Source organism: Passer montanus, unplaced genomic scaffold (assembly GCF_014805655.1).
Source record: "Passer montanus isolate IOZ18808 unplaced genomic scaffold, ASM1480565v1 scaffold51, whole genome shotgun sequence".
Classification (NCBI taxonomy): Eukaryota; Metazoa; Chordata; class Aves; order Passeriformes; family Passeridae; genus Passer; species Passer montanus.
Window position 1 is genome coordinate 5,859,868 of NW_024370041.1, and position 8,104 is coordinate 5,867,971.

Genomic DNA, 8,104 nt, shown 5'->3' on the forward strand with positions numbered 1-8,104 from the left:
GAAATCTGAGAAATGGCAGCTGCATGACGACATGGCCATATCTGTGTAACTGAGAATGTTTTAATTTTTTTTGGCTTTTAATCAAGTACTTTTCTAATGTAGTACTAAAACAGATACTAAAGATATCACAATGTACTGTTATCTACAATCTTAATTTAGGTATTTCTTTTTTTCTGTTGGGAGTCGTTACCTCTTTCCCCAGGAGACTGAAAACCTTATGTGTTTATCTTGTACTGTGTTTATTTCCATGCTTTCTCTGACAGTGTAGGAACATGATTATTTGTAATTGCTCATCTTTTACATCTCTTTTTTTACAGTATTGATGTGTGGTGCTGTAACATTTTATGCTTCCTCCCACCTTTAAAAGAGCTACAAGCTGTCTAAATTCTCAGCTGAGAAGGATGCATTTGTCATCTTCAAGAGCATTGTTGCTGCTTGTATTTCTGCTCTAATCTCAGAGCTCTGGGCAGTTGGGCAACACACTGTCAGAACTCTAACAGGAACAGTTTGCACCTCGGAGGAACCTGGAAGTCAGTTGTCATTATTGACCTGAATGATGTGTTTGTGAGGTTTCTGTGCCTGGGTCTTGCTGACTTTTTGCATGAATTAGAAAACTTGCTTTTGTGCTCTTTTCTTTCAAGATTTAATTCCAGTTGTTTTTCTATGAGTCCTGACTATGATACATGAACCAGCAGTGATGTGCATCTCCCAGCACGTGTCACCACAAATGAGGTGCCTGCACTGGACAATGATTTGGCCATCTGGCATTTTACTTACATTTTACTGTTACTGTAAAAGGCTTTGAAGGCTCTGAAATTTTTACTTAAAGTAGTGTTATTCTTCAAACTTTTCAGAGATTCAAAAGCATCTTATAGCCCACAGCATCTTTCTGAAATAGAAGAAACCCATGATCATTCCTGCTCTTGACAATAAAATGCAGTCATTTTTGGAGCTGGTTATGCAGACAAAAGCACCTAGTGCTGTGCAGATAAAAGATAAGCAAAAGTGTGTTCTCCAGTTGAAGCTGACAGAAAAAAGAGGCACAAAACAGGTGGATGTAGTGTCAGGCTTAAAGCTACATTAGTTTTGTTTTCCTTTTTGTAGCTTTGGCCAGGAGCCCAAGTCTATTGTAGAGATCATCTCCATCCTCTTGATCTCATCTCCCATCCAGGTGTGCTTATGCACTGTGTAGAGATATTGCTTAATGTCAGCTTGCAGGAAAGGAAGAGGTTTTTTTTCCTCCCAGTTCTCCAGTTAACTTGTCCAGTATTTTAATGCTTCTTGGCAGCTTTCAGGCTTCACTCCCAAGTAATCAAGGAGAGACCCAGCTTCCTTTTCCATTGCTGTTGCTGGTAAGAGCTTATATAGGTGACCCAGCTCTTCCAAAGGTGTGCATGTTTTAGGTCAAGGGGTAAGAATTTGGATTTGAGATGTCACAGGAACACATGAGACATGCCAACCCTACCAGGACAGTGCAGATCTGACTTGCTTTCAGCCCTGTAGAAGGTTACCTTATCTTTTATCTAAAAAATTGTACTCAAGGTACTTTTCATCTGTCATGAAAAAATCCTCACAACTGTTGTGCAAAGAATAAGGGTTTTCATCTAAATTTGGAATAAGAGTTGGCATGTTTTGGGGTCTGGTACAAAGGGGAGCAGACAGCCTATGGTCTGTAATGGGAAAAGGAGTGCCTGCCACAGAAGCACTGGTGAGTGAAATAACAATGTCAAGAAAAGAGAGCATCTTTCCTTACATGAGGGAATGCAGACAATATAATGCAGCAGAATTCATTCTTCTGTACCAAACACAGGTGTTCCTGGATTGCTTTTTTGTCAGAGAGCCTTGGAGATCTTGATAAACCACATTATTGACCTTCTATCCCCATCACAATGAACAAATGGGAAAATTTGCTTCATCCCCTAAATAAAATCAAGCTGGATAATAGCTTTTATTATTACTGATACCAATGGCTACTTCTTCCTCTGTTGGGAGCAGTAGCTTTTCTGAAGAGAGAGAAATACTTTGAAGGAATCATATGGCAATAAAAGCTGGAAAAAAATTTCCCTTTGGAATGTAGGGTTTGTGGGGTTTCTGTTTTGATCCAGCTGTGAAGGAGACTTTTCACATTGCTTGGAATGTGGCCAAAATGAGAAAATGCTTTCTATCTGCTTCCCCCCCGCCCCCCGCATAAAATTGAGATCCATTTATTTCCAGAAAAATTCAACAGAATCCTACAATACTACAAAGTGTTAGCAGACACTTTCTATCTTCATTTTTTAAAAGGAAAAAAGTAAAATTCACCTGCAGAGGAAGAAAAGAGAGGAAAAGCATAGATGTAAGGACAGCATGGATTACATGGATCTGAACTCAGGGGAAGTGAATAACTCCAGTAGCAGCCGTGGATTAAGATTTTCAAGTTTGATTCCCATATGGTTTATCTCCTTCTGGAAGATCATAAGCAAAGTTACTTTCAAAAAACCTCAATTCCTTGACTTGCATTTCTGAAAAATGTTTTTAATGTCTGCCAACATTCTATTTTTAAGGTTGTGCATTAAAATACTATGCAGGAAATATTTTGTTTTGATTAACAGTCAGTGATATCAAAGTAATTGCATGGCTCAGAAGGAATTGGCGAGTGTCAGTAGGATAGCAATCACTTAGATGGGATGTCTGGAGGGCTGACAGCAGCTCCCTGTGAGTAGATGAGAGGACTGAAAATAGATGCTCAGTAGGGGTGTGACCTTTCCAACCAACCTTTTTTGACAGAGCCACTTAAAGCTGGAAGTATGCAAATTAGAAGGTGAAATGTGTTCCAACAACATTATACAAACTGTGTTTAAGCTTGTCCACAACTCAGGACAAGACATAGGAGTGGAATTAGTTTTGGTAAGTCAAGGTTCCCAATATACTTTATTAGTTCAAGATATCCATGGACATACTTTCAGTCTGGCTGATAACATGTTAGCAGAATTACAGTGAGTTGTAATTACTTGTAATCAGATTATGTCTGAAGGTGTTGGTTGTGTTGTGGTGTAGGCAAATCCTTACTGTTTGTCATAGTCGACCCTATTCCAAGTTACATTACTTTAGTCATAAAGAACAAATAATTTTTCCAGTTTGTGAAATGTAATAATATGGTAACAACATTTTCGTATGGGTAATGCAATTTTGGGATTTGTTAGCATGAAAATATGTGGCAACAAATCTGCAGAATAGAAAATGGTTTATTACCTACTCCATTGAACCTACTCCATGGTTTCATTATACTGAAACCAATTTGATAAATGAATCACTGTAATATATTTATATGTTCAGAACTGAATGAATGCTTCCCATAGCAAAGAAGGTAGTAAATGTGCATAAGCCATTCTGCTAGAAAAATGCCTGCTAGTTTTCAGGATGGACTGTTTTTAAAATTCCTTGAGATTTTATTTATTGCTTTATTATGCAGAGTTCTGAATGCTTCTGCTGAAATTCCAGGGAACTTGTCTAGAGGAGAAAGGAGAAGGAATTCTTTAGAAGCCCATAAGGAGGATAAGACTGTCGAATTTACTGCTCATGCAATTGTACAGTTCTGACCAAAATGTCCCTCTGAGTTGAGCAGAATGCTTGTGCAGACTTCAGCTCCTTTCCTTTGACACTCCTAGAAGCAAGGCCACTGAAATCAGTGTACCTAAAATGTTCACTTCATTAGAGATTGGGGATGCATGTGAGCTAAAATACATAAGATGGACCTTTGCTATTTAAAACAGGCAGATTTCAAACCCTGTCCCATAGTAGAAGCGTGGAATTGACTGCTCTGGACCTCAGGGAATACAGAAAGAATCCATATTGCAGTCTGGTGTTCTTGCTCTGCCTGGCTTAGTGTTGAATGCATTTGACAAACCTGCCCACCATGCTATAAAGCTCCTTGTCTATAGCAGACAGGCTGCTGGCAGGAGTTTGTGATGGCAGAGTGGTGTTTTGGGCACTGTCTCACTTTAGGAAGAGAGGTAAGCAGCTTGAGATTTGGACTGATGCAGGGATTTTGTGTTAGGGTTTTCTCGTGACCAGTTTACCTCACTCTATCTGTGATATTTGTATTTCTTTCCCAGGGGGATTAGGTAAAACTGAGCTCTTCCCCAGCAGGAAGTGTGAGAGCAGATGACTGCAGGGAACTTCTGGAGCAGTGTTTTTGGTAACCAGTTAACCCAATTGAGTTCCCATGGTTCTGGCTAAACTTAGCTTTGAAATGTAGGACCTCTGGATAACAACCAAAGTGACACAGTGAAACCTCAGTTACTTCACCTAACCAACTGAGTAAATATTTTTTAAAGTGTGAAAAAACCTCTTTTTACCAGTTATACACGAACTTATCTGTTGCATTCCTAAATGACAATACAGAGGGAAGTTCTTCCTTTCATTCTGACCTTCCCTCTAGTGTAACAACACTTTGTGCCTTGAAAAACTATCTTACTTCAGCCAGTAATTCAACCCATGAGTGTAGGACAGAAGCATAGGGAAAAATGTTATGTGGAGCTACTGTTTTTTTTTCTGTCCTCTCTGGTTCAGCTCCAGAGAAATTTGATGCATCAATATAACAATGCAAAATCTGTGTATGTGTGTCAAAGTTAGACTGAACTTCTTTGGATGGGATGAAGATGTTCAGGTCAAAATATGTGTGATTGGTATGATAAATGAAAGCCAGGATGTGTGAGTGAATACCAGTCATATATAGGGCTTATAGGCTGCAGTAAAATGCTTTTACTGCATGCAAGCTCTGCTTGTATGTCCTCCTTGGAGTCGTCTTTCATGTCTTTCCATGGTTTTTCTTCCAAAACAGGGTAGATGAAAGAAAGCAGACCTTGGGACTTTCTCTGCAGAAGTTCAGTCCCACTCGAGTCCAAAGTGTAGATGGAAAAGGGGCTTTAAAGTTGACTTTGTGCTTCTAAGTCTTGTCACATGAGGATAAAGGGTTATTTGCAGGATAAAATGCAGCAGCCAGCTGTCAATCAACTAAAATGACTGTTTCAACAGCTGGGAATCAGTGGGACATGAACTCTGGCTGTGTTCCCTCTGCCCTAGCCACATCCTCTGCACTAGTCTGGATTCTGTGGAATCCTCTGCTAATTCAATGCTGATTGGAAGCAATTTTGGATGTACTAGAAATTTGAGCCTGGAAAATATTAAGGAAATATAAACCTTTTCCAGATCTGGTTTATTAGAAGGACAGAGAAGTGCTAAGTGGGCTATATCAGGGCTAGTAACCATACACCTGAATCCTCTGTAGCACAAGGAAAACATTTCCAGATGAAGTTTGCTGATTCATCTCATTCCTGGAGACACAAAGTCAAGCAGAACACACGTGTTATACAGATAACTACTATAGGAGACTTTGGCAAAAACTGCAGATATAATTGTGTCTAATAATTTATTGCACTGGTCTCTGATATAGAAGAAGCCTGGGAGCAGCCTCCATGGATAGTTAAGTATCTGTATCCTTTGAAGCTGTGCAGCTTAATTATAGTTTCATTACTTTTGACAAACCATAATTTCAGTGATGGGCTGGGGATAAAGAAAAACACTTGTCTTAATTTTACTATTTTAAGCTTTTCCTCCCTTATTTGTCCTTCTACTTTCATCCATTTCTTTCTACTGATGATCACTGATTATCTTGTTAATATTTTTTTTTCTGGAAGAAGTTGACTAACTATAGCTCTAAATGTGAGGTTGAAAAAGGAGGAAAATGAATATGAAGATCATATTGCAAGGCTTTCATTTTTGTTCTTCATAGGCCCATAATTAAGCCCACTCTAGTTCTCTCTCTGTGGAACAGGATGCACAGGTTATAACAAGGATTCTTTTCTCCATGTCTTTATGTGGAATGGGCTGGAAGGAAGGAATCAAGTAACTTGTCTAATGTAAATTGGCATAGCTCCATCAGCTACAAGACAGGCACAAGTGTATTTTTAGTGCCAGCAGAAGATAAGCTCACACTGGAACAACAGTCTTTGGGGAAATAGAGGAACAAAAAGACTTTTCTTAGGGCTTTCCCCAAGGTGAATGTTTCAAAATGGTAATTAAAGCTTAACATAAGCTTTCTCCATCTCTTAGAGCCCATAGGGGCAGGTTTAATTTGTCTCTAAGATCTGAGATTTCACTTTGCCAACTTTTGAAATGTTTTCATTTGAGTCCTTCTCTATTTACTGTCACTGCAGCTGAAGAGTTGTAGTTGAACTCTTTATTGGCAAAAAGGGATCCCTTTTCTTCATTAATAGCTGACTTGGATTTTAAATCTTGTTGCAAGCAGAAAACTTGGGTAAAGCTATACTTCATGCACTTTTGTGTGTAAATTTTCTATAAATTGCTGCTTTGCTAACCACAAGAGCAAGGCCACCTGAATCCCTTTGTGAGCACGTGTGTCCATAAGGTCCACATGTTAATGATGGTCCTTCTTGTTTCTTTTCAGCCTCTCCAAGCTTCCTGCTCCGTAGTACTTTTGTACTGACTTTGACTGTCTTGAAATGGGTTAATGCTCTGGCTCAGAGCTCTGTGGTTTCTGTTGGGCTGTGCTGTTCTGAGAAAATGTACAGCAGTAATTGGGGTATTTGCCTTTATTCTTAGATCTCACAGTTGGAGAGAAAGCATTTATCACTTCTGAGCTGAGTGTGGTTTATTTTATTGGCAATTGTGTAAGGAGTCATTAATGCCCTGAATGGTAGAATGATTATTATGAGATACCTGGTGAAAGATGAGGCAGTGAAGGCTGAGGTTAATGCACTGCGTTGTGTACCTAGCATCAATTCACAGGTGTATTTGTTTAGGGTTCTGTGCTCTGAAATCAGGAGATTCTGTGACCCCACTGTTAAGTTTGAGGAATATATCCTGTGACATTTACATATGGTGTTTTTATTTTTAATGAATAATTGTTTTTAGTTCCAGTTTTCTAACTCCTCCAACATGCTGCCTGTGTTTATCAAATGCATTGTATTAAAACTGGTTTCAGAGGAAATTTGCTATGTCTGGTGTAGCCATTTCCTGTGGCTGGTGGAATTCTTCAGCCTAGTCCTGGCTCCTGCTGTGAAAAGTCCTCCTGTGTCACGAACCAGGAGTGAAACGTTCTCTGTCTGTACTTCAGTGTCCTTGTCCTGTGAGGTCTCTTCAGAATCTTAGATGAGCTCATCCCTTCAGCAATATTCATAATCATTAGTGCCCATCTTTCCATTTGAGTTTCTTATACAGCTGTCCCTAGAGGGTTTGCTACTGCAGCCTCTCTCTCTGCAGATGGTCACTCTATTTATCCCTACAAAATCTCTATGAAATAATGAAGTGCTTCTACCTGTATAGAAACCAGTGCTTCTGAATTTTACCCATGGTTAAAGAGGAGAGACCCTCAAATTGACAGAAGTATTAAATAATTTTGTTTGATCTGAAGCCATCATGTCAATCTTTGAGAAACCATGAGAAACTCAAACCTTATGAAATTAGCAGATGTCCCATGGAAAAATTGTTATGCGACCATGTAATTGCATTACAGTGCAGTTGTTCAGCACACTCCTAGTGTGACTGTCCATTGTAGTAATTCTAGGTCTGGTTTTGAAAAGCAAAAGACAAGAGCAAACCATGTGCCTTGTTGCTGTGTCAGTTTCCCTGTGGACTCATATATTATCAGTAGCAGAGCTTGAAATTCGACCCTTCAGTGTTGCAACTGAGACTCCGCCATGTGAATTTCTGCTGCCTGGCAGATGGATCCAGCTACTGGCTTTTGTGGTAGGGAACTCAGCCCAGCTTTTTTTTTCTCTCCCATGGATGGACAGCTTCAGAGTATGCTATAGGAAAGTTGTGTCATTTTTGGAGGTAATGATCACGTTCTGATGTTAATGGTTGTGGTCTGGTTGTGTGACAAGAGGCTCCTGGCTGCAGGCAGCTGGGAAGCCCAGAGCAAGGAGCAGAGACACCTCTCAACAGAAGCATATAAAAATCACAACTGCAGAGGCCTCTGTAAAAAACATGAGAAGATAGTGACACTAATCTGGACTAGAATGAAACAATACTTTTGTTTGTTTCCCACCTCTTGTTTTTTAAACAAGACCTGTACCTTGTATTGTAGATGAGCAGAGCTCAT